Genomic DNA, 24,300 nt, shown 5'->3' on the forward strand with positions numbered 1-24,300 from the left:
TGCCCTCTTTTCAGCATTGCTTTTTGGTCTGTATGTTGAATCGTTTTGCCAGTGCATTATAAAGAGCGAACAGATACGTGGTTTTAAATTACAACAAGTAGAGGTGCGTTTGTTGGCCTACGCCGATGATATTGCCACATTTTGTACAGACTACGACAGCATTCTGCATGTTGCTAAAACAGTCAAGTCCTTTTGTATTGCAAGTGGAAGTGCTGTGAACTGGGGGAAGTGTCTCGGGTTCTGGCACGGTCAATGGCCGTCTACCCCAGACACGTTCGCCAACTTAAGGTTTGTTACCACTCCCGTTAAGTATTTGGGTGTACCGCTGAGCAATTATATTGACAGTGAACCACATTGGCATGATGAGATAGATAAACTACGAGAAAAAGCCAATAACTGGAACGGATGGAACCTGTCAGTCTTCGCTAAAGCTACAGTATGTAACTTATTCTTCATAAGTAAACTGTGGTATGTCATGCAAGTGATTCATTGTTCAAGAATGAATGTCCAAAAGCTCCACCGCATATTCGCAGTGTTTATTTGGGGCTCCACGTGGGAACGAACTAGCAGAACAAATCTGTTTATGCGAGTCCGTAATGGTGGGATTGGTTTAAGTCATTTGTACCTGCGCCAAGTAGTCAATCGTTTTTATGTTCTTAAGGGATGTGGAACACCCCTTCCTGCGGACAATGTGCCAGCTGCGATTAAGTCAGGCCTTACCTGACTTTGTTGTTTCGACAGAACATGTGCACGGAAGCATTCGCGGTTTTCTCAGAGAAGTAGTTATGTCTGCGCGCTTTTTGTTTACTCGTTTTTCGTTGAACTATTTAAGTGATGTAAGTAGGAAAAAGTTATACAGAGACCTGCGTGAAATGGTGCTGCCTATGCCACTGTACAGAACTCAGTACAGTACAACAAAGGGAAAAGATGTTTTCAAGCGTGTAAAAAGAATGCCTGTGCCAGCAGGTGTGAAAACTTTCTTCTTTCGCTTACACACTGGCACGCTGACAGTGAAGACATGGATGGCCGAAAGGGGATTTTTCCTACCCTGGGGCGTACAGTGTGAAATATGTAAAAGAGAGGAAACAATTGATCACGTGTTTTTAGAATGTTGGGATGCAGTGTTTCTGTGGGATATACTGCAGAGAACACTTAAAAAAGATTTTCCCCTGCACCCCCAAGGAATCAGGTTTTTGGCCATAGACAGTGATGGTGGAGTACCCTACGACTTGATGATGCTCTTTGTACTTCACAGTGTCTGGAGATGTCGTGTGGCAGTGCGAAATGTGGATGTTGGAGCAAGATCGGCAAGTGAATACTTTAAGGATAGCCTTCACAGATTTGTGGAAGAGCAGAAGTCTCAACCCACCGTACCGGAATGGTTGCCGCAAGTAGAATTGTTGTTGATTCAACGCTATTTTTAGTACCACGTTCTCTAAGACCAGAGAACGTTTTTAACTATTCACCCTTTGTTATATTATTGTATTGTTAACCAATCTGTATGTACTGCATGAAACTGGGAAAAAAAAAAAACAGAATGGCCGAGTGGTCTAAGGCGCCAGACTCAAGGGAAAACCTTACCCTGCGATGCGGGTTAAACGAGTCTTCTGGTCCACGAATGTGGGCGTGGGTTCGAATCCCACTTCTGACATACTTCTTTTTGTGCGCCACCATACGCACAAATCACTGATGCTTTTTCTTGTGGTGCGCACACCGTGTCAGAATGGCCGAGTGGTCTAAGGCGCCAGACTCAAGGGAAAACCTTACCCTGCGATGCGGGTTAAACGAGACTTCTGGTCCATGTATGTGGGCGTGGGTTCGAATCCCACTTCTGACATACTTTTTTTCTACGCCACTATACGCACAAAATCACTGGTCGCTGTTCTTGTGTCCTTGACGCCGTGTCAGAATGGCCGAGTGGTCTAAGGCGCCAGACTCAAGGGAAAACCTTACCCTGCGATGCGGGTTAAACGAGTCTTCTGGTCCACGAATGTGGGCGTGGGTTCGAATCCCACTTCTGACATACTTCTTTTTGTGCGCCACCATACGCACAAATCACTGATGCTTTTTCTTTTAGTGCGCACACCATGTCAGAATGGCCGAGTGGTCTAAGGCGCCAGACTCAAGGGAAAACCTTACCCTGCGATGCGGGTTAAACGAGACTTCTGGTCCATGTATGTGGGCGTGGGTTCGAATCCCACTTCTGACATACTTTTTTTTCTACGCCACTATACGCACAAAATCATTGGTCGCTGTTCTTGTGCCCTTGACGCCGTGTCAGAATGGCCGAGTGGTCTAAGGCGCCAGATTCAAGGGAAAACCTTACCCTGCGATGCGGGTTAAACGAGACTTCTGGTCCATGTATGTGGGCGTGGGTTCGAATCCCACTTCTGACATACTTTTTTTTCTACGCCACTATACGCACAAAATCATTGGTCGCTGTTCTTGTGCCCTTGACGCCGTGTCAGAATGGCCGAGTGGTCTAAGGCGCCAGATTCAAGGGAAAACCTTACCCTGCGATGCGGGTTAAACGAGACTTCTGGTCCATGTATGTGGGCGTGGGTTCGAATCCCACTTCTGACATACTTTTTTTTCTACGCCACTATACGCACAAAATCATTGGTCGCTGTTCTTGTGCCCTTGACGCCGTGTCAGAATGGCCGAGTGGTCTAAGGCGCCAGATTCAAGGGAAAACCTTACCCTGCGATGCGGGTTAAACGAGACTTCTGGTCCATGTATGTGGGCGTGGGTTCGAATCCCACTTCTGACATACTTTTTTTTCTACGCCACTATACGCACAAAATCACTTCCGGCAGCCGAGCTGTTCGGACGGGTGAATCATGGGCTCCGACGGAGCAGCTTTTGCGGCACCAAGCCGCGGTAACAAGCTTATCGATGATAACGAGGAAGCGAATTATCAGTTTATTTTGCCACCTTTGCCGAAGGGACATGTCGTAAAGAACACTGTGTTTTTGCATGGCGACGTGCGAGCAAGGCCCTACAGGGTCGAAGATTTCCGCGACGCGCTCGACGCGACTGGATTGTTGCCGGAGGTCGTGGCCCTTGGGGCATACCAGATCAACCACGTGTGGGCGGTCACCTTTTCGAGCGACGACGCGGTAAAGAAATTGCTGGCATTCAAGGAGCTCAACGTGAAGGGGCGTCGCTGCATCGTCGTCGACCCTCAAGACCAGCAGGTACGTCTCCGCCTTCATTGGCTCCTGTATTGGGTGGCGGACGAAGATGTAAAGACAGCGCTGGCAGCCTTCGGCAAAGTCATTGAAGTGACCCGGGACGGCCTATGCAGTGCCTACGGTGCAAGGGAGACGGCCACGTCCGGCGCGAATGCAAGGTGCCGCGATGTTCGCGATGCCGAATCTTTGGGCACTCTGAAGACCAGTGCGTACGCACCTACGCCGCAGCCGTGGGGCCACCAGCGAGTGAAATACACATGGAGTTGAGGATGGATGCTGCTGAAGCCGAGGACGCCGCCAAGGGGGCTGGGGTCCAGGAGACCGCCAGCGACGTGGCGGAGACGTCGAAGACAGAGGGAGGTGCGGAAGGTGAACCTGTAACCTCCGAAAAGAAAGACCGGGCGACACTGAGTCATGCAGAAGAAAGGGAAAACCGCCCTTTAGTCGACGACGCCACGCACGGACCAGAGGGAGGGAACCCGTCCCAGAGCAGCGACGATATGGATACAAGTGGCCACGCTTCTTCCAAAAGACCGTTGGACACTACCGACGAGAAAACTACTGAGAGCCACGCCGACGGGCCGCCTGCAAAGACAACTGTGACGAGAAGGACCAGCATCAGGCCCCGCCCAAACATCCCGCGAGATAGAAAGGGCGGCGACAAGCCACAACAGACCACGGACCACGCCAGACCAACGGATGGTCCCGGAGACGTCTAGCCACAGGCTAGACGTGGTGGTGAGCACCGAGCTCCGGGCCTCTCTTTCTCTGTCCCGTTCTAGCAATGGCAACCTACCCGACGCTTAGCTTAGGCACGCTAAACGTGAGAGGTCTGGCCGCCAAGCGTAAACAAAGTCAAGTGTACAGGATGATGGTGGACCAAGACCTCGATGTTTTAGCCGTGCAGGAGACAAAGGTCGAAGGGGAGGAGGAGACCCGGGGCATGTTGCAAAGGTTTACGTCGATGTACTACGCGGTAGTGAGCCACGCTAAAGGAACATCAGCGGGCGTTATTTAATTTATGAGGAAAATGCCCGGGCTATCTATCGAAAATTATTATTCGTGTCCTTCGGGCAGACTAGTGTACATTGACTTTACTGTTTGTGATGTTATGTGGCGAGTTTTGTGTGTATATGCACCGAACAGTTGTGATGAACGCACTCAGTTTTTTTCCTCCCTAAAAACGCACATCTGCATGCAGAGAAAAGTTATTATTCTAGGAGATTTTAACTGTGTACTCAGAGATCGAGACAGAACAGGCAGGAGAACAAATGATAAAAGCTGCCATGCACTCAATGAATTATTGGCAGAGTGTGACTTAGACGACGTGGCTGAATGCCTAGTCGGAACACGCGATGTTCAATACACGCACTTCCAGGGCAATAGTCACGCTCGTCTGGACAGGATGTACGTGTCTCTAGACGTGATACCTCTGTGCCGCAGCTACGCAGTGACGCCTCTTTCATTTACAGATCATTGTTTGGTAAAGACATGTATCGGACACAAAAGAAAACGCAACACCTTCACGTGGGAGATGTGGAAAATGAATTCCAAATTGTTAAAGGACGAGCTTTTTCTAAACAACGTGCAGGAACACTTGAAAGAACTAGAAAATAACAACAAGGTGCAAATCGCTGAAAGGTGGGAACATTTCAAACAGCGAGTTAAGTTAACCGCCATCGAACGATCATGTAAAATAAGGCAGGAAGAAAGAGCTAAAAAGAAAGAACTAAGGACGGTATTGGAAAAATTAACGGCTTTAGAAAGCAGCCAACCGGGCGTTTACAAAGATTACTTGCGCAGCATTAAAGCGAAATTGGAGCTCTGCGATGAAGAGCGATATCGGGGAGCGATTATTCGCGCTAGGGCCGAGGCACTGACAGCAGATGAGGCGCCAACTAAACGCGCGCTCGGGCTGGAAAAGTCGCATGCGCGGCGCAACCATATAGACGCAATAGAAATAGATTGTCACGAAATAACTGACTGTGACGGTATAGCACATGCGTTTTTCGAGCACTTCCAACAACTTTATGCATCGAGAACTGTTGACGTAGACGCTTTTAGATCTGCCTTTTTGGGACGTATGCCGCAACTCAACGATGATACGAAGAACAGGCTAGAGGCACCGATATCAGTCCACGAAGTTGAAAAAGCAATCGACAACTTAAAAATAGGAAAGTCGCCCGGTCCAGACGGCCTAAGTGCTGCCTTTTATAAACAGTTTACGTCAGAGTTAGCGCCCTTGCTCGCGGACGTGTTTAACAAAGCGTATGAAGTAAACGCACTGCCTTATTCTTTCGGGGAAGCGCACACCGTGCTCATCCCCAAGTCAGATCAGCCTGCGAAACTGAAACATGTTACGTCGTACAGACCAATATCGCTTACGAACAGCGATTACAAAATATTCATGAAGATAATCGCAGACAGGTTACAATCAGTAATGAAAACCATCGTAGGCAGGCACCAAACATGCGGCATCAAAGGACGTACCATCAACACCAACATACACATAATGAGATCGATTCTGGAATGTTGTGACGCGTTGAGGGAGCGAGTCGCAATTCTCCAACTTGATTTGGAGAAGGCCTTTGATTGTGTTGCTCATATTATTCTAAGAGCCATTCTTGAGCATATAAACGTCGGGTCCATAATTGCTGACGGGATAGCCATGGCGTACCGGAACAGCACCACTAAGCTCATAATTAACAAGTCACTGGGGGCCCCCATCAGCATACAACGTTCTGTGCGTCAGGGCTGCCCAGCCAGCCCACTTTTGTTCTGTATTTATCTAGAGTGTCTGTGTTTGGCAGTGATTGAGAACAAATGTATTCAAGGATTTACAATGCAAGCGACAGAAGTCAAACTCCTGGCCTATGCTGATGACGTAGCCGTGTGTTGTAAAGACAAGCAGAGTGTTTTCCAAACGATAAATGTTGTTAAAAACTTCGGTGAAATCACTGGCAGTAGAGTGAACTGGAGCAAGTGCCTCGGTATTTGGCATGGGGAATGGCCTGAAACCCCTGCTATATTTGCCAATGTCAAGTGGTCGACAGTGCCAGCAAGGTACTTGGGCGCACCGCTTCAAGCTTACAAACAAAGTGACGAATACTGGCAGGACGAGCATAGAACTGCTAAAGAGAAGGCTGAAGCTTGGAAAGCTAAGCACTTTTTAGTATTTGCCAGGGCTACTATCTGCAACTTGTTTTTCGTTGCTAGGCTATGGTATGTTATGCAATTCATTTTCTGTAATAGGGTGAATGTGCAGAAATTGCACAGAGTGTTTGCCGTGTTTGTGTGGGGTTCCGGATGGGAGAGATGTAGTCGCAACAATTTGTTCAGAAGGGTGAAAGATGGAGGGTTAGGGCTGGCCCACCTGTTTGTGAGGCAACTAGTTGGACGGTTGCTATTCTTCCACGACAACGAGGACCCATTTCTGCAAACAGTCTGTAAAGTTAGGCTCGCGCATTTGTTGCCAGAAATAATTGTATGTTCTCAAAGTGTGCCGGCGGCAGTGTTCGGTTTTTACCGAGAAATTGTATTCAGTGTTCGTTTCCTTGCTGTACGTTATTCGAAAGAATACCTGTTTACGGTCACAAGGAAAAAGCTGCGCAATGATGTATTGGACAGCCTTTTTCCCCCGCCGCTGTACAGGGCGATATACAGTCGAGGTCCAGGTCAGAATGTTCTCAAACGTGTCAAAAGAATGCAGATGTCGCCAGGTATCAAAAGTTTCTTCTTCAAACTGCACACAGGTACACTTTCAGTTGCAACCTTTTTAGAAGAAAGGGGCTTTTACATGCCATGGGGATCGCAATGTATCATATGCAAACAACCTGAGACAATAGACCACGTATTCTTACACTGCTGGGAGGGAGTGTATTTTTGGGACATTTTGCAGCGAACAGTAAAGAAAGAATTTCCACTTGACCCCCACGGCATCAGATATTTGCCGATAGGAGATGAGGACGGAACACCTTTCGATCAGATAATGGTAACTGGCCTCTACTGTATATGGCGCTCACGCATGGCCGGCTTCTATTGTGATCCTGATAGAAGACCAGTCCATGTGTATTTTCGAGAACAAATAACTCGTTTTCTTGATGTGATGGCTGCACAAGAGTGTCCGCCACCACGGCTGGCCAGAATAGAACCCCTGGCCAATCTTAAGGAATTCTAAACAACGCCTGTTCCGATTTGACAGGTGGCAGTTCATTATTTATTTGTAATGGATAAGCATTCCCTTTAGTTGTGTACATATGTTGTTTATGTTGATGCTCTCATGTACTGCTGATTACAGGCAATAAAGAAAAAAAAAACAGAATGGCCGAGTGGTCTAAGGCGCCAGACTCAAGGGAAAACCTTACCCTGCGATGCGGGTTAAACGAGACTTCTGGTCCACGAATGTGGGCGTGGGTTCGAATCCCACTTCTGACATACTTCTTTTTGTGCGCCACCATACGCACAAATCACTGATGCTTTTTCTTGTGGTGCGCACGCCGTGTCAGAATGGCCGAGTGGTCTAAGGCGCCAGACTCAAGGGAAAACCTTACCCTGCGATGCGGGTTAAACGAGACTTCTGGTCCATGTATGTGGGCGTGGGTTCGAATCGCACTTCTGACATACTTTTTTTTCTACGCCACTATACGCACAAAATCACTGGTCGCTGTTCTTGTGTCCTTGACGCCGTGTCAGAATGGCCGAGTGGTCTAAGGCGCCAGACTCAAGGGAAAACCTTACCCTGCGATGCGAGTTAAACGAGACTTCTGGTCCATGTATGTGGGCGTGGGTTCGAATCCCACTTCTGACATACTTTTTTTTTCTACGCCACTATACGCACAAAATCACTGGTCGCTGTTCTTGTGTCCTTGACGCCGTGTCAGAATGGCCGAGTGGTCTAAGGCGCCAGACTCAAGGGAAAACCTTACCCTGCGATGCGGGTTAAACGAGACTTCTGGTCCATGTATGTGGGCGTGGGCTCGAATCCCACTTCTGACATACTTTTCTTTGTGCGCCACTATACGCACAAAATCACTGGTCGCTCTTCTTGTGTCGTTGACGCCGTGTCAGAATGCCTGTGTGGTCTAAGGCGCCACAAAGCCTTGCTCAGCGATGCGGGTTAAATGAGGCTGCTCCACGTATGTGGTCGTGGGTTCGAGTCCCACTTCCAACACGCTTTTTTTTCTACGCCACTATGCGCACAGATTCTGTTCCCATTTCTTGTGGCAGAGACACCATGTCGCATGTTCAAGAAGCTTAAGTGGTCGAAATTTCCCTAGCCCTCAACCACGACGTCTCATAATCTTATCGTGGTTCTGTGAGGTAAAACCGCAACAATTATTATTAATATTAGAGAAACCATGTAAGTGGTGCATTCTACTTACGGTTGCGAAAGCGTCCGCACGTCTCTTAAAAAAAAGTTAGTAAACCGTTGGTAAACGCATGTATTTATTTTTAGAGCGTATTTTAGTGCCTCCGCGGCATCCCTTTACAAGTCAGCAGCTAGTAAAGCTCGTAAATTTCGACGTTACTAACCAGGCAGGCGTTCTGAGTGTTTTATTGCGATAGCAATTATATGGACAGTCTCGGCTGGTTTTTGCCGTCGCCGTCGTCATTCTGCGTATATGTATATGTATGTATATATATATATAAAGGTCCCACGCTCGTCCTGTGTGTACCTGTTCGTTCGTTTCGTGCGTCCTGCTTTATGTTTGAGCAGTGCGTTTCAAGTGTCCAGCTGTGACGCATGATAGTTCGCGCTCGTCTTGTGTGTGTTCTTTTCGTGCGTCCTTTGCGCTCGAGCGACGCGCCGGAAATTTCGAGCTGGTTTCCGTTCTCCGCGTTTCATCCCAATTTGTTGCTATCGCATTCATTGCTTCGCCGTTGCGGCGAAACTGTGACTTTAACTAGGTAACTACTAAGCCACCTATCTTGCCAGAAGCTTCGTAGATGACGCAGTATATGATGCCTTAAGCGTGATGGTTTAATGCAAAATTCAGATAAACTTTAATTCTCTTGATTACGTTGGAATAACAGTTTCGTACTACGTGATGGCCCAAATACATGCAAATGGACGGGCGCAATATAATAGATAGCAAATGTCAGTTATTCTTCAAAATTCTATGGCTGCTAACCGGTGCACGGTGTGCTATTCCAAAGTAGGAGCATAAATAGCCTTTAAGCTGCTGTTAGTGTACACATCGGTACATAGGGGTCTTGGAAGTCTGGTCAACTGAAGCAAGTGCGTGGGTTACTGGCACGGTGAATGGCCTGTGACTCCCGACTTCTTTGCTGGTAGTTCATGGACTATACTACTCCTGTGCGGTACTTAGGTGTTCCACTGGAATATTATTGTGACAGTGAACCGTATACTGGTGGAGTCATGCCGCTGAACTGCGAGAAAAAAACAGCAGTTCAAAGGTTTTCACCTGTTAATTTTCGCCAGAGCAACCTTTTGTAACATATTGTCAGTTAGTAAGCTCTGGTACCTGCTTCAAGTACTGCATTGTTCGCGTGTGAATGTACAAAAGCTTCATCAAGGCAATGGGAGAGCTGGCTTGCTAGCAAGGATCGGGAGGGCCAGCTGGCTCTGCTCGACCAAGCCCAGAGAGCCGCAAAGGCCAGTGGAGCCCTGGACTGAGGACCTCCCACTTGCCCAGAAACGTTATATAGGCGATAAATGTTTTTACTACTACTACTACTCACCGAATATTTGCTGTTTTCTTGTGGAGTTCTTCTTGGGAGCGAACAAGTAGAACTAACCTTTTCAGACGGGTTCGCTCTGGAGGCCTTGGTCTGTGTCATTTGTATCTGCGTCAGTTAGTTAACCGGTTCATGTTCTTCCGAAATAATCGAGACCCGTTCATACGTACTGTTATACAGCTTAGGCTTGGGAGGGTGTTGCCGGAACTGGTGGTGGCTTCTGGCAACATGAAAACAAACGTTAGAGGCTACCTGAAAGAAGTAGCTAATTCGTGTCTCTTTTTAAAAACGCGTTTTTCTTTGGAAAATCTCTGTTCTGTTTCCCGTAAAAAGTTAAAGATCTAGTAGATACAGTTCTTCCTGTTCCTCTTTATAGAGCAATGTACCGTGTAAGCCCAGGTCAGAATGTCTTAAGCCGAGTAAAAAAAAATGGAGGTAACACCTGGAGTAAAATCCTTTTTCTTGAAATTACACAGTGCAACATTGCCTGTCAAGACATGGATGCAGGAAAAGGGCTTATTCGTTCCTTGGGGAGACCACTGTTTACTCTGCAGGAAGCCGGAGACAATCGAACATGTTTTTCTTGACTGCTGGGATGCGGTCTTTTTTTGGGACGTTCTTCAACGGACTTTAATAAAGAATTTGCCCCTTGATGCCTACGGCATCGGATTTCTCCCGGTTGAAAATGAGGAAGGGGTACCGTTCGATTTAGTCATGTTACTGGGCCTGCACAGTATATGGCAGTCAAGAATGGCGGTGCGCCATGCTGATATTAATGCACGTCCGGTTCGACACTACTTCTTTGAAAATATATGTTCATTTGTGGAAACACAAAAGGTGCAACAAGATGTACCTGAATTGCTTCATCAAGTAGAAAGCCTTCTACAGATGACGCAATTTTAAGAAGCCTGCAAATTGTATTTTTTATTTTCCTTTTTTTTGTTCTTCGTTCGGTATATATTTGTCACTGCTGTGTTGTACATAGGCATAAAGAAAGAAAGAAAATATAGGTGCATAGGGGTCTTGATATTCTGTGATTGTGTATGTGTGTTCTCGTTTGTGGTCCGTTCGCACCTTTAGGCACGATGTGTGATGTGATGTGTGCTTACAATAGTAATTACTTGAGGTAATTAGCGGTTATTAATTGGTGTAAGAACGATGCCGCGACAGTTCGTTCTTTTTTTCATCGTATATATGTTTTTGTAATATAATCAACTTGTTATGGCAAAGCACACGCACATATAAACAAAGTAGGCGTAAACCTCTAATTGGCTAACTGTAGTCCGCTAAATTTAGCACGCGATTAGTAAGTTGCTATTGCGGATACTAACACTTTAGTAACGGAATAACCATTCGAGATAGTGCTACTCATCTACTAACCAGGTAGCGAACTTCACTAGCCTGCACTTTACTACCTTCACTTATTAGGGGTTATTGCTTTTTGTCACAAGTAAAGTAAAGTAAAGTTAGTGAATATGTCGACCTTTTTCCCAAGAATGTACAACAACACAAGTAGGTCAGATCACTAGCCATTCGGCTAGATCGTTGATATTTAAAAGTTCTTAGCTTTAACAAGTTCATCTAGAATTATTATCCACACTGGGGGATCACATTGTGCCTTAAACAAATCTCGCATATAAATCACCTCTTCAAGAAACTAATGATTTGCCGAAAGTACATTCAAATTCGCATGTCTGACATGCATTCTTGTACGCCACACTATACATGCACATGAGCATAAACATATCACATGGCGCTTCGTCTCCTACTGCACATGGTAAGTATCGAATCCCGAATGGGTTTAAAGGCAAGTCTTCTTTAAAAGTCCGTTAAAGCACTACCCAGAGGAAAATCACGTCATGACAGTGATGAATGCTTTCCGGTTTTCTACAGACAAGACAGTTAACCGGCCAAGCAACAAGAGGCCTTTGCTCTGTACCCATCGGTTAGTAGGGAGGGTGCCAGTGTGCAGTTGAGAAAAGAAGGATTTCATTAACGGTTTCACCGGCATTCGTTTTACCCGCTTGAGCATATCACGTTCAGGGCCCAAGTGATACAATCCACGATACGAAGGGAGGGGCGAAAAAAACGTCAAGAAAATACCTATACAAACGTTTGTGTGTCACATCTGATAAGTACTGAAAGGAAAATGTTACCTTAAGAATCTCCATTGCGGCTCAGCTTCACGAAAGAAAGCAGACAATTTCGGTGTCCCCCAAAAATACGTTGAAATTACGTAGTCTTGCAATGAACCTCGTAATCGCACTTGGATTACCGCGCGAGGAAAATGGTCACTCTGGTCCCATAATAAAAAATTGGGGAGGGGCGAAGCATGTAGGGAAGTGTATTTCAGCTCCACTAACATGAAACCTGTGGAGGGGTGAAGCATGCAGTGTGCGACGATGTTTACCACAGCAAAATCACTGCTAATGGGCAATGAGAGACAGAAAAAAAATCACAGCATATCCACGGGGTGAATGATGATGAGTGGGGCGAAGCTACGGAGGGAATCATCTGTAAACCGTGAAACTCTTCCGTGAAATGCGCCCAGTACATAATATAAAGAGTGTGAAACATCGTGTATATATTAAACATCAAACTTTTATTGTACTGTTGGTTTACGTGGTCCCTTCATTATCACTTGTGATCGGTGAAATGCAAGGAAGAAGTCCGCTCCCGAGCGAAAGAGCGCCAAGAGCGACCGCATTCCCCGCTCGCCCTGTGCGAATTAAAGGCAAGGCTAGAGGGAAGACAGGACGCGCGTTCCACGACGCGAGGTCGGTAGCATGCCCAACGAAAGCCAACGGAACGCGATCGTGCAAGTGCTCCGGCTTCGCATCGCCTCATGGTTCCATTTAGCGTCCCAAAACCAAATATATTGCTCAAGGTGTGCCTTGCGTTTTCGTAGAAATAATTTCTTTATCATGTACATTAAGACGAAAAGTTGAAAGCTCACTAGAGTGTATCGCCCGCAAAGTATGTCTTTTAGTGTGATTTAACTCTCGTACGGCAGGGTCCTCGCGCCGTTGCCGGTCCACCTCGCCCGTTGACGATCGGGCGAGGTGGCTACATGCAACTACTACTACTACACTTTAAGAAAAACATCTGGCGTTCTTTCGTTCTGCTTTTACAAAACATCTGGCGTCTTTCGTTGGTTTATTTCATCAATCAACGGCGTTTTGAACAAAATTTTTATTGTTTAATCACGCACAGGAGAAATCTCACCAGGCACTACCTTGGAGGTAAACAATGGCTGCTAATGGCAATGAGAGACAGAAGAAGTCGGCTTTTAGCTAACACTTACACTTCTACTTCTACTAACGTTTCCTACTGGAACATGCCAATGGCTGCTAATGGGGAATGAGAGACAGAAGAATTCGGCTTTTAGTTAACGCGCACGCTGCGAATTTTTTATTGTTCAACAACGCACAGGAGAAATCTCCCACCGGCACCACCTTGGAGGTCAAAGCGTAAGACTTGTTACTCACTACTACGACCACGACGATTACGAGGGACGAACGGGTGCCGCCTTAAGGAGCTTCGCCCCTAAAAAAGATTAGACACAGAGACCAGCAGTCCGCTATTGGTTAACGAGCACGCTCGGAATCTTTATTGGGCAACTACGCACAAGCGAAATCTCCCACCGGCACTACATTGCAGGTCCAGTGCCTATATATATACGAGATGGCCGGTGCACGGTTGTGCAGCGCGAGCAGTCGTTTTTTTTTTTTTTCAGTCAAGAAACTCGCTAGGAGACGCTGCCTGCGTCGGCATGGGCGAGGGCGCGTTTTCATTCCTTGCGAGCTGGTAGTTCAGCGTTCATCGCAGAAAGAGCGTTTCCATAGTCAACGCGCGCCGTTCGCTCTCTCTCTCTCAGCACACGGCGAGCGCTGATGCGGTGGCACCCTCTCTTGCGCTCAAGCAAATGGACCGTCCGGACAGCAGACGACGATCCACTATGCACGTCGACATGCCGAGACCCTAAGGTGCTTCGCCCCTAAAAAAAATCTTGTTACAATCGGTTTGAAAAACAAATGCGTTAATGCGAGACCACCGTTTTTAACCCGAAGAAAAAGATTGGAACGGCTCGTGCGCTCCCGAGATGATCCGCAGACAAACACTGCAAAAACCCTGTGCAGTTTCTGAAATAAAACTCCAGCCGCGCTTAAAACGTGTGGCACATAATACACTTTAGTGATCAAAAAGAAGTTACAAACAGCTGCTCTTATAAACATGGAAAAAATTATGTCCATCCCACTTTTCTTTTTGCAGTTTTACTCTTTTAACACGAAAGTGTTTTATGCCGGGGTCCAACAAGCCTTTCATGACGTATTTCCGTCACGGAGGTACGTCAGCAAAATGAACGCCATCAGATGGCCAAGAAAAAAAAACTAAGAAAAAATTCCATTGACCCATGACCTCTCGGTCCGCGACGATGGCTGGCGGGCGTTTAGCCCACCGAGCTACTGCCAAACACATTATGGATGCTATATGAACGCGCCTTTTATCTTTCACATTTTCCTTTCGCAGTGCTCTTGGATGGATGGATGAATGCTAAGAGCGTCCCCTTTATAACGGGGCGGTGACACATGTGCCACAAGGCTCGGGGAAAAAAAAAAAACGCGCCGTTGCTACCACCGTCCCATTCGGCGCGTTTTTAATACAAGTTTAATTTCGTCAACGCTTTAACACACCGTCAGGTGGCGCCTTTAGCCCAAGCCTCGCTCTAGCATCTATCCATATGAAATATTGCTCTCCGACGCTCGCCTGGCTGCCGCACCGCGTTCCCCGCTCGCCCTGTGAGCAGTAATGGCCAGGCTAGAGGAAAGACACGACGCGCGCAGCGTTTCTCTTCGCATTTCACGACGCTTTGAAGGAATGCATATCGAGTATCAGTGTTTATTATGTGCTTCTTGATGCCATCTTTGCACGGGATTCACCATATGCGGTGTCCACGTATACGTTAAGAACATCAGCCACGACAAGGGTTATATCAGGATCATGGGCGTTTGTCGTCGGTACGGAGATGTGCCTCTAGGCGTCAACGTGAGTGCGATGCGTCCACATCAAGCGGTGCTACATCTGTCCAACAACAGTAGACATTGTACAAGCTCTCATATACCAATGCACTATAAACAATAGACTACTTCTGCGACGACACGTTTCACTTTCGTGTTATACCGATTCCTATAACGGAGGGATCAGCCATCTTTTTTGCTTCATCTGCCCAATGGTCTTTACTTTCTTTGTAATGATTCAGCGGCGCTCCTAAATAGTTTCCGGGCATCGCGCTAAACGGTATGTTGCATACCGTGTCTGGAGCATGCTCTCAGTTTCAGTGCCAAAAGCCGAGACATTTTGTCCAGCTAATCATGCTTCCAGTTGCATTACAAAAATCTTTAGTCTACAAGTATTTCATGCACACTCCTTTCATCTGTGCAAAAGACAGCTACATCATCCGCATAAGCGAGAACCTTGACTTCGCTATTGAAAAAAGTGTAGCCGTGAATATATATATTAAAGATGATAGTCTTTCTTGGGGAACTTAAACGCAGAAATTTTGGTTTGTCTTTCTGTTTGTCGGCACGCCACTCGATTCAGCCACCCGGCCAAAGTTGAACCACTTGCCCAAGGGCCAGCCATCTTGAACGGTTGACTAGGTTCATACTTGTGTACATTGTTGATCAAAAAGCAAACATTACGCATATCTGAGGCGCAACATCACTAGGTAAGCATTAGGTGGTGTGTTCCTTTAATAGAAAATGCATAGATACGTAATTCTAGAGACCCTAGTTTCTTAAGCTGCGCTGAAAATGCGACTGCGCTGAAACTTGCCTTTCTCCGTGCCCTCTGCACGAGCTCATTGTTGTTACTAACAACGCAAAAAAGGACGAGGGACCAGGAAGAAACACAGACAAGCGCTGTGTTGTGTTTCGGTTTCGGTTCAGTATTGCACTGTACGAATGCCATGGGGCGCCGCTCTGGCATTCCTGTTTTACCCAGGTGACGTGTAAATAAAAGTGTGTGGAGAGTACTCGTTGAGTGCGGACGTTTCTTCTGCTTCGGCGCTTCGCGCCAAACCGCGTGTTCGGGCTCCATGGCTGGCGTCCCCGCCGGTCGCATTGGTCACCGCCGTTCTTCGCCTGCTGCTGCGCCGGGACTACCAGCCCGCAACACAGCACTCATGTTTCCCGACGTATTGCCAGATGGCGTCCATATCTCACGCAGCGCCTCTTCTATCGTCTTTAGACAACATTTGCAGCGAAGCACGCAGATACGCGGCCAGTTTTTTCCAAGAACTTTTAAACAAAAGGGTTCTAAAGACAGGTCAGAAAGGAGGGACGACAAACAACATCCATGTTTAACAGCGGTTCCAATGGAAATACATTCAGGGTGATTCCACGTAAGATCGAACAAACCATGACTGGTCGACCTCTCACATTTATTTCAAAATTTTATATATTATTGCCTGATGAGTGGAAAGAAGAGATCCGCAATTTGTTTTGCCGCCAAAAATTTTTTCGAACCACAGGAAATCAATAATGACGAAGAGGTGGAGTGGAGCGCTCATCCGCTCTGCTGTTTTGGCCAACTTTCGTTATGAATTGCACAAAATATATTAAAGTTAGGTAGCTGAAATTTATTTACCTAAATATATGCATGTTTTTGCTTCTGCTCAGGTATTTTTAGTTTTTATGTGTAGTGTAGATGTTTTTATAAAAAACCTCAAAAATGGCCCAATCGGCAAAACTTTCTTTACTTTGAAGGACTTTATCTCAAAAAAGCCTTGTAGCAGAGGTACGAAAATTCCGCATTACGTTCTTCGCATGCGTATCTACCAAACTGCCAAATCTTGCATCTATATAACTTTTCAGCAAAGAGATATGATCGGGCTAAGTTCAAGAAAACACCGAACAATGAAAACTTCTGACGACAATTAAAAAAAAAACCCATTTTTTAAATTTCTTAAACTTTGTCCACTTATTCTCCTCCACATCAGCTTTCACAATCATTAAAAACATGTTGCATAATGTCGTTGCACTAATAGTTACGGCCCCTCCAATGAGACCCTTAGGCAAGGATGGGCAATTCCGACTTCTTGCCCAGCAAGTGTATAAAATGCAGGCAGGATTGAATTTCTGTTTATTAAAAGGTCAGCAGGTACCTAGAAAGGTGTCGCCGGCACTGAAGACGTTAATTTTGAAATTATTTGGTCACTGCAGCGGCCACGAGCGCGGAGCTACCGAGTAGGCGCGCGCGCACCCGAGATGCTCGTTGTAAGAGACGGCGCAGTGAGAGCTCGTTCTCGCGTCCTCAGACCGATTGAGTTCGAAAAAGCAACACCTCTCGGGTGACTTGAACGCACGTGCACCGGTAGTCGCAGTGATCTGGTTAATTGCGTCGATTTCTTTTTCAGGGGGCATAAGAATGTCATCGTTAAACTGTGCGTTCGGTGAAGATCTTTCATTGCAGTGGTAGCAAAAGCACGCGTAGCACAAGTAGTCCGTCTCACTGACAGTCACTGATCTTTCGGGCGTTAAACGTTCCTTCAAAGCATTTATGTCTAGGTCGGTAACTCTGCGAAATTTTGGCTTCTTTGCAATAATTAAAGGAGTACTGACACGATTTTGAGACATCGCAAAATGGACATTTTTTGCTTCGTTGGTATGCAGTGTCCACGCTGTCCACACACTGGAGTCGGAGAACACGCATAAAATATTTTAATTTGACTTTGAAGTTTTCGTCGCTGAGCATTTGCAAGCCAGGCACACTGCAAGGACATTATCCCGACAAGTCAAGAGAGTTCCTCCGAGTTCGCGAGTTCTGCGTCCTGCATGCAGCCTAAATCGTAGAAATCACTGTCAGGGTCACTGGACGACAATTCACTCATCGTTGTCTATTGCACCACGAGCAGATGACGGATTTCCCGCTAGTACGTCGCGAATTTCTGTATCTCCGTGACGTCACACTGCTATGAAACGACACTGAGAAGCCACCCCCTTGATATCGAAACCGAAAGTGTCTTTTTAAGGTGGCGCTAATTAAAATATATAGGATGCATTCCCAGGCACCACAATAGTCGTTTTAGGTTTCTCGACACCAGTATTTTTATTTAGAGCAACAATCCGAAATTTTTTAAAATTCGTGTCAGTACTCCTTTAAGCTTCTTGTGCTTCGAAAGGTAGTCTCCACAATAGACTCATTCAGAGCTATACTTTCTCGTCATGAGACGCACAGGAGGAGTAGAGTAAGAGCAAAGCACAAGAACTATCCGCGCCGAATGAAGTGTTAACAGCGCACCGAACGCGCGGCCAGTTCACGCCGTCTGCTGCCGACATCTAATATAGACAAGCGCATCCGGTTACCGATAGTTTTGCTTTTCTTTCCTTTGACAATCCATATTTTGCTTTGCCACTGGAGCGCCACCATGCTTTCCACTGATCGCAACTGGCGCAGCGCAGTTTCTTTGGCAGCAGCGTGCGTGAAGCGAGCGCTCATAGCTCCCTTATAGAGTTTTCATCTTGCTTCCATCTCCGCCGTGTTATCAGCGCCTAGCTGAGATGCGAACAGAGGGCGGATAGAATAGCGAAGCTCCAGTGCACGTGCGTTCAAGTCACCCGAGAGGTGTTGCTTTTTCGAACTCAATCGGTCTGAGGACGCGAGAACGAGCTCTCACTGCGCCGTCTCTTACAACGAGCATCTCGGGTGCGCGCGCGCCTACTCGGTAGCTCCGCGCTCGTGGCCGCTGCAGTGACCAAATAATTTCAAAATTAACGTCTTCAGTGCCGGCGACACCTTTCTAGGTACCTGCTGACCTTTTAATAAAAAGAAATTCAATCCTGCCTGCATTTTATACACTTGCTGGGCAAGAAGTCGGAATTGCCCATCCTTGCCTAAGGGTCTCATTGGAGGGGCCGTAACTATTAGTGCAACGACATTATGCAACATGTTTTTAATGATTGTGAAAGCTGATGTGGAGGAGAATAAGTGGACAAAGTTTAAGAAATTTAAAAAATGGGTTTTTTTTTTTAAATTGTCGTCAGAAGTTTTCATTGTTCGGTGTTTTCTTGAGCTTAGCCCGATCATATCTCTTTAGTGAAAAGTTATATAAATACAAGATTTGGCAGTTTGGTAGATACGCATGCGAAGAACGTATTGCGAAATTTTTGTACCTCTGCTACAAGGCTTTTTTGAGATAAAGACCTTCAAAGTAAAGAAAATTTTGCCGATTGGGCGATTTTTGAGGTTTTTTATAAAAACATCTACACTACACATAAAAACTAAAAATACCTGAGCAGAAGCAAAAACATGCATATATTCAGGTAAATAAATTTCAGCTACCTAACTTTAATATATTTTGTGCAATGCATAACGAAAGTTGGCCAAAACAGCAGAGCGGATGAGCGCTCCACTCCACCTCTTCGTCATTATTGATTTCCTGTGGTTCGAAAAATTTTTTGGCGGCAAAACAAATTGCGGATCTCTTCTTTCCACTCATCAGGCAATAATATATAAAATTTTGAAATAAATTTGAGAGGTCGACCAGCCATCGTTTGTTCGATCTTACGTGGAATCACCCTTCACCCAATTCTTTGTTTATCACTAACTTCGCTGTACATTTGTCGTACACCATTCTAACACGATCTAAAAATACTGATCACACATTCACATGTTCCAGTATTAGAAACAATATCTCATGTATAACTCTGTCCAAAGCCTTATGTAACTCTAGTTGAATCATAGCACTTCGACCCTCCATGGCATCACAACATTCGAGAACAGTTCTTGCCACATGAATATTTGTAAAAGTGAATCTACCTTTAATTCCACAACTCTGATGAGATTCGACAAGGGACTTTATAACACTTTCGAAACAGCGAGCTAAAACGTTCTCGGAAACCTTGTAATCGGTGTTTGTTAAACTTATCGATCGATATGCTTCTACTCAGAGGAGTTTTGACGGTTCGTTAGCTTTAGGAATCAGTATAACGTGGGATGTTCGAAATGACGAAGGTCTTAGTTTCTTATCATAGCATTCAACTATAACTCGATGTAGCGCTTCTGCCAATTCACTTTTGCAAAACTTTTACACTGCGGCTCCAACACCACCTGGCTCAGGTGACTTTCCTGAGCTCAGTTCATCTGTGGCTTGCTTGCTCAACTTCTGCAACTGTTATCGGCCTTTCAAGTAATCGCATTGTTTCACGGTCTAGTTTAGGCAAAAGTGGCAAAAACGCCGTTCTAAATCTTTCCGTTTCACATGATTTAAGACTGAAATGGTTTTTATAATATTCCGCAAATGCAAGCTCTATCATTTCAATGTCACGTGTAATGGTGTCTCGGATATGAATTTCGCTAATTTCCTTCGACACGGCGTGTCTCTTCTCATCACTGAGTGTTCGTTTGGCGGGCGTCTCGCCCAACCAAAGCCGCTCACACCTCGCCCTTACCATCGCTCCGCGATACCATTTCCGTTTCTAAAGCCGCAAGCTTTGCCTTTCCTTCTTTTATTTCCTTCGTGAACAGGCCAGGATTGCCACTCTCTGCATCAAGCATGCAATCTAACGGGCTAAGCAGTTGCTTTTCTTGCTGCTTTTCTTTCTGCCTTAAAGGCTCGCTCTTTCCTAGGCGGCGATTTCGAAGTCACACTTAAACTGTTCCCACAGTCCCATGAAATTACTTGTTTTTTCGACAGCGTATTGTTTATGTACTTCTTTATCATTTCGACAGAAACGTCATCCTGAAGTAATTTGCTGTTGAACTTCCACAGCTCCAGTTAAACTTTGACACATTTTTCTTAGTGCCAAAGGTAACCATGACTAAATAGAGAGAGAGAGAGAGAGATAAATGATCAGTGAAACTAACATATTGCATATCATAATTGGAACAGAGAGACAGAAAGTTCAAAGGAACATATATTCTGTCCAACCTAGCATGAGCATTACCTTGAAAGTGAGTATTCTTGTTGGTGTTCGTGTGTCAGCACTAAACCTATATTCTATAGAGTTCATTGTGATCAGTCTTTTCTCGCAGTGCATTTGTACTTTTATCTTTGATACTGATTGCTTGTTCTATCGTAAGGTCTACATACACAATTGAAATCACGAAGCAAAAACAAACGTCTTTCACATTCTAGCGTAAAGCGAAGGCTATTAAAAAAATCACACCACCTCCCGCTAATTCCATGAGGCGATGCGAAGCCGGAGCACTTGCACGATCGCGTTCCGTTGGCGTTCGTTGGGCATGCTACCGACCTCGGGCGTGCTACCGACCTCGCGTCGTGGAACGCGATGAGGAACACTACGCGCGTCGTGTCTTCCCTCCAGCCTGGCCGTTAATTAGAGAGTGGTGAGTTTTAGCAACTTAGGGAAATACGGTACGCAAATACGGTAAGGACGTACGGTAGCGTTCCTCCTTTCCCGCTGGTTGTGCTTTGACCGCTCAACGACCGGGAAAGGAGGAGCCGTACCGTACGTACTGCCTTACCGTATTTCCGTAACTTGCTAAAAGACTCTAGTTTTAGCTAGATACCGAAATGCGGTACGCGAATACGCTACTGTATGACGGTACCGCTCCTCCTTTCGAGGTCGTCGACATTTTGCCGGTGAAGGCACCCCAACACCACAAAAGCTTTTTCAAAAATTACTGTGGGGGTTGTCGCGCCTCATTGTTGCCCGTCAGCCTACGCATTGTTAACGAGACACCTGTCGTTTGGGGTACGCATTGTCACTGGAACGGGGAGCGGCAAAAGCATTTGCTAAAACTCTCTATTCCCACTGGGCGAGCGGGGAACGCTGTCGACAGGCGCGCGAGAGGGAGACAGCGTAGGAGAGGAGAGAGAGGGGGAGGGGACACGCTTGCGCTTGCGCTCATTGCGGCGCTGCGCAGAAGAGAATTTCGGCATGTCGAGCCCGCATTTCAGAGGAGTCAACCGAAGCAAGCGCTGGACCCAACGCGCGCAGTGCTCTACCACTTGAAGGAGAGGAGACTAGAGGAGGAGTCGAAAGTTAGCGCTTGTGTTCGTCTCGTTCTTCTTTTTTGTCCGTGTGTCTTCCCGCGCTATGCTAAATGCCAGTTTATGATGAACCAACAAGCCCACATTAGTACCCTTGTAGAGGAGGAGAGTAGCGCATGCGCCGCGAGAGCAGAAGCGAGAACGCAGGAGAAGCGCAAGCAGGTGCTGTTAGAGAAGTGGAGAGAGTAGCGCGCAGCTGTTGGAAAGAGGGAAGGAGAAGAGTTGCGCATGCGTAGTGTGAGTACGGACTACCAGGCCAACGCCGCGGGACATACCCCCGAGCAAGAGATGCTTCGCATCTAAAAAAGGTTTCTTGGTCACACAATACATTCGGCGCATGAATGCAAACTACACACACAGGAATTCCAAAAAAAGGAAGTATGACACAAAACCATGCGGCCATTTTACAAGATGACACAGACTCGACAACCCCAACGCTTTTGCGGACAAAAACAGCGCAACCCCGAGACCTTGCAACTGCATGATTCACGGATACATTATATCTGTCACGAAAGATATCACCCATTCGATCAGTTATCGATTTTGGTTTCGAATTTTGGTCTCCTGGACCGCTAACAATTTGATTTCATTTTCTAACAGCAAATCCTTGGAATATGATAGGCTTTATATGATCAAAAATGAATGTGGAGTCATCCACTCCGCCATGCCTCATATTCATGCTGATTATGGTGCGTCAAACCCCAAATTTTTGTTTCTTTTAGAGTGAAACTGCGGCGAGCTACATGTTTTGAGCAACCATTCTTTTCGCCTTTCCGGTCATTTCAAGACTTACGACGCGCCTATGCACTGATTTACACATGTTGAGTGTTAAAAGAAGCTACGTGTAAGCAAAGTGACTGTTTCGTACATTTAGAAAGCTAGAACATCGAGGCTGCCCTACGCACAACCACGACAGCAGCAGCGCTCACGTGCCCTCTCGTGCACAGTTGTGGCTCTATATACCGGCGGGCGCTCGCTCCATATGAAATTGAGGCGGGAGTTTCGTGACCAGAAAATAATTCAAGGACTTTGACTATACTATATACATGGATATGCTATGCTAGGAGCTACTTGGCACTGAGCGTTACGCCAATCTACGACACGAGACGACAACAGCCCGGGCCCCAAAAGTGCTCCGCTTATAAAAAAGTGATCACGCGTTCCAACTGTATTTTAAAGAGAGCGGCCCTAGTACGTAATGCCCTTTTACTGCATTTTATCTGCTTATGATGCATTGCAGACGTAATTTATCACGCCGATTTAGTATTGTCGTCCTGTTTTTCTTGAACGCTATACGTGTGCGTATAAAAAAATTGAGGCAGCTTCGTAGTAGTGGTATCAAGGCTGAAGGAGGTGCGGAGCTGGGCCGCCTTCTTTGTTCCTCTTTTTCTCTTTCTTTCTTCCTCTCTTTCTTTCGTTTTCTCTCTGTTTTTTTCTCTGTCTTTTTTGTCTATGTTTGATTCTATTTCTTTCTTTCTCTCTTTATGTATTTATTTCTCTTTCCCGCTCTTTCTTTCTTTCTTTCTTTCTTTCTTTCTTTCTTTCTTTCTTTCTTTCTTTCTTTCTTTCTTTCTTTCTTTCTTTCTTTCTTTCTTTCTTTCTTTCTTTCCTTTCCTTCCTTGTCTTTCTTGTTTTTGTCTCTCTCTCTCTCTATTTCTCACTTCCTCTTTCTTTCTATGTTATGCCTTACTCTCTCCCCACCTCCTTTTTCTCACCTCACCCTCACTTCCCTTCCCCGCCCCCTTGCTACACTATATTATACAAGGATATGCTATGCTCCGCTCGCGCTCCTGGGTAGCTAAGTGGTTACGACGCTCGTTTTCAGATCGCGGGTACGCGGGTTCGAATCCCGCCAAGGAACTTTTTCCGCCAAGAATTTCTCTTTCCCTTTCTTTCTTCTCTTTCTCTCATCCTCCTCTCTCTGTGTACTCGTTCCCTCGCCTATCGGAGTTAGCGCATCCCACGCCGGACAAATCGGCGCATGTGTTCGGAGAGCGAAGCACAAGAGGAAGAAGAGGACGAAGATGAAGGAGAGGACGAAGCGAGCGCGTGATGATGATGATAGTTTTCTATTCGCTCCGCACGCACTAACGGTCGGCTTCACCAGCTCCCCTGTTAACAGAGAGTTTTAGTGCCGCGGCCCCAAAGCGGCTTGGGTACGTAAGCCCTTGCGTTCCTTTGTATTCTCCGTGGATGCGGCTGGGAGTACAAAGGAACGCAAGAGCGTGCGTACGCGGGCCGCTTGGGGGCCCCGGCACTAAAACTCTCTAATACATTCCGTTCTTTGCTTTCGCATCCCCCGGCGGCGTTGCATTACCTTGCGCTATTGCGAACAGCATACGAGGGCCTGCGATCAGCGAAAACATGAGTGCGATGATCTACCGAAGAAAT

The 24,300-nt window shown here is 46.3% G+C and overlaps 11 non-coding genes across 11 annotated transcripts; all 11 read left to right on the forward strand.

Annotated features, from left to right (window-relative positions):
• The first annotated feature begins 1,531 nt into the window (after positions 1-1,531).
• Trnal-caa (transfer RNA leucine (anticodon CAA)) lies at positions 1,532-1,651 on the forward strand. Its single transcript has 2 exons — positions 1,532-1,569; positions 1,606-1,651. It is a non-coding gene; the product is annotated as a tRNA-Leu (tRNA).
• A 66-nt stretch (positions 1,652-1,717) lies between these two features.
• Trnal-caa (transfer RNA leucine (anticodon CAA)) lies at positions 1,718-1,837 on the forward strand. The gene is made up of 2 exons: positions 1,718-1,755; positions 1,792-1,837. It is a non-coding gene; the product is annotated as a tRNA-Leu (tRNA).
• A 66-nt stretch (positions 1,838-1,903) lies between these two features.
• Trnal-caa (transfer RNA leucine (anticodon CAA)) lies at positions 1,904-2,023 on the forward strand. The gene is made up of 2 exons: positions 1,904-1,941; positions 1,978-2,023. It is a non-coding gene; the product is annotated as a tRNA-Leu (tRNA).
• A 66-nt stretch (positions 2,024-2,089) lies between these two features.
• On the forward strand, positions 2,090-2,209 carry Trnal-caa (transfer RNA leucine (anticodon CAA)). The gene is made up of 2 exons: positions 2,090-2,127; positions 2,164-2,209. It is a non-coding gene; the product is annotated as a tRNA-Leu (tRNA).
• A 67-nt stretch (positions 2,210-2,276) lies between these two features.
• On the forward strand, positions 2,277-2,396 carry Trnal-caa (transfer RNA leucine (anticodon CAA)). The gene is made up of 2 exons: positions 2,277-2,314; positions 2,351-2,396. It is a non-coding gene; the product is annotated as a tRNA-Leu (tRNA).
• A 67-nt stretch (positions 2,397-2,463) lies between these two features.
• Positions 2,464-2,583, forward strand: Trnal-caa (transfer RNA leucine (anticodon CAA)). The gene is made up of 2 exons: positions 2,464-2,501; positions 2,538-2,583. It is a non-coding gene; the product is annotated as a tRNA-Leu (tRNA).
• A 67-nt stretch (positions 2,584-2,650) lies between these two features.
• Trnal-caa (transfer RNA leucine (anticodon CAA)) lies at positions 2,651-2,770 on the forward strand. The gene is made up of 2 exons: positions 2,651-2,688; positions 2,725-2,770. It is a non-coding gene; the product is annotated as a tRNA-Leu (tRNA).
• Positions 2,771-7,508: 4,738 nt separating this feature from the next.
• Trnal-caa (transfer RNA leucine (anticodon CAA)) lies at positions 7,509-7,628 on the forward strand. The gene is made up of 2 exons: positions 7,509-7,546; positions 7,583-7,628. It is a non-coding gene; the product is annotated as a tRNA-Leu (tRNA).
• A 66-nt stretch (positions 7,629-7,694) lies between these two features.
• Positions 7,695-7,814, forward strand: Trnal-caa (transfer RNA leucine (anticodon CAA)). Its single transcript has 2 exons — positions 7,695-7,732; positions 7,769-7,814. It is a non-coding gene; the product is annotated as a tRNA-Leu (tRNA).
• Positions 7,815-7,881: 67 nt separating this feature from the next.
• Positions 7,882-8,001, forward strand: Trnal-caa (transfer RNA leucine (anticodon CAA)). The gene is made up of 2 exons: positions 7,882-7,919; positions 7,956-8,001. It is a non-coding gene; the product is annotated as a tRNA-Leu (tRNA).
• Positions 8,002-8,069: 68 nt separating this feature from the next.
• Positions 8,070-8,189, forward strand: Trnal-caa (transfer RNA leucine (anticodon CAA)). Its single transcript has 2 exons — positions 8,070-8,107; positions 8,144-8,189. It is a non-coding gene; the product is annotated as a tRNA-Leu (tRNA).
• Positions 8,190-24,300: the final 16,111 nt, after the last annotated feature.

The sequence above is a fragment of the Rhipicephalus sanguineus genome, chromosome 2 (assembly GCF_013339695.2).
Source record: "Rhipicephalus sanguineus isolate Rsan-2018 chromosome 2, BIME_Rsan_1.4, whole genome shotgun sequence".
NCBI classification, from domain to species: Eukaryota; Metazoa; Arthropoda; class Arachnida; order Ixodida; family Ixodidae; genus Rhipicephalus; species Rhipicephalus sanguineus.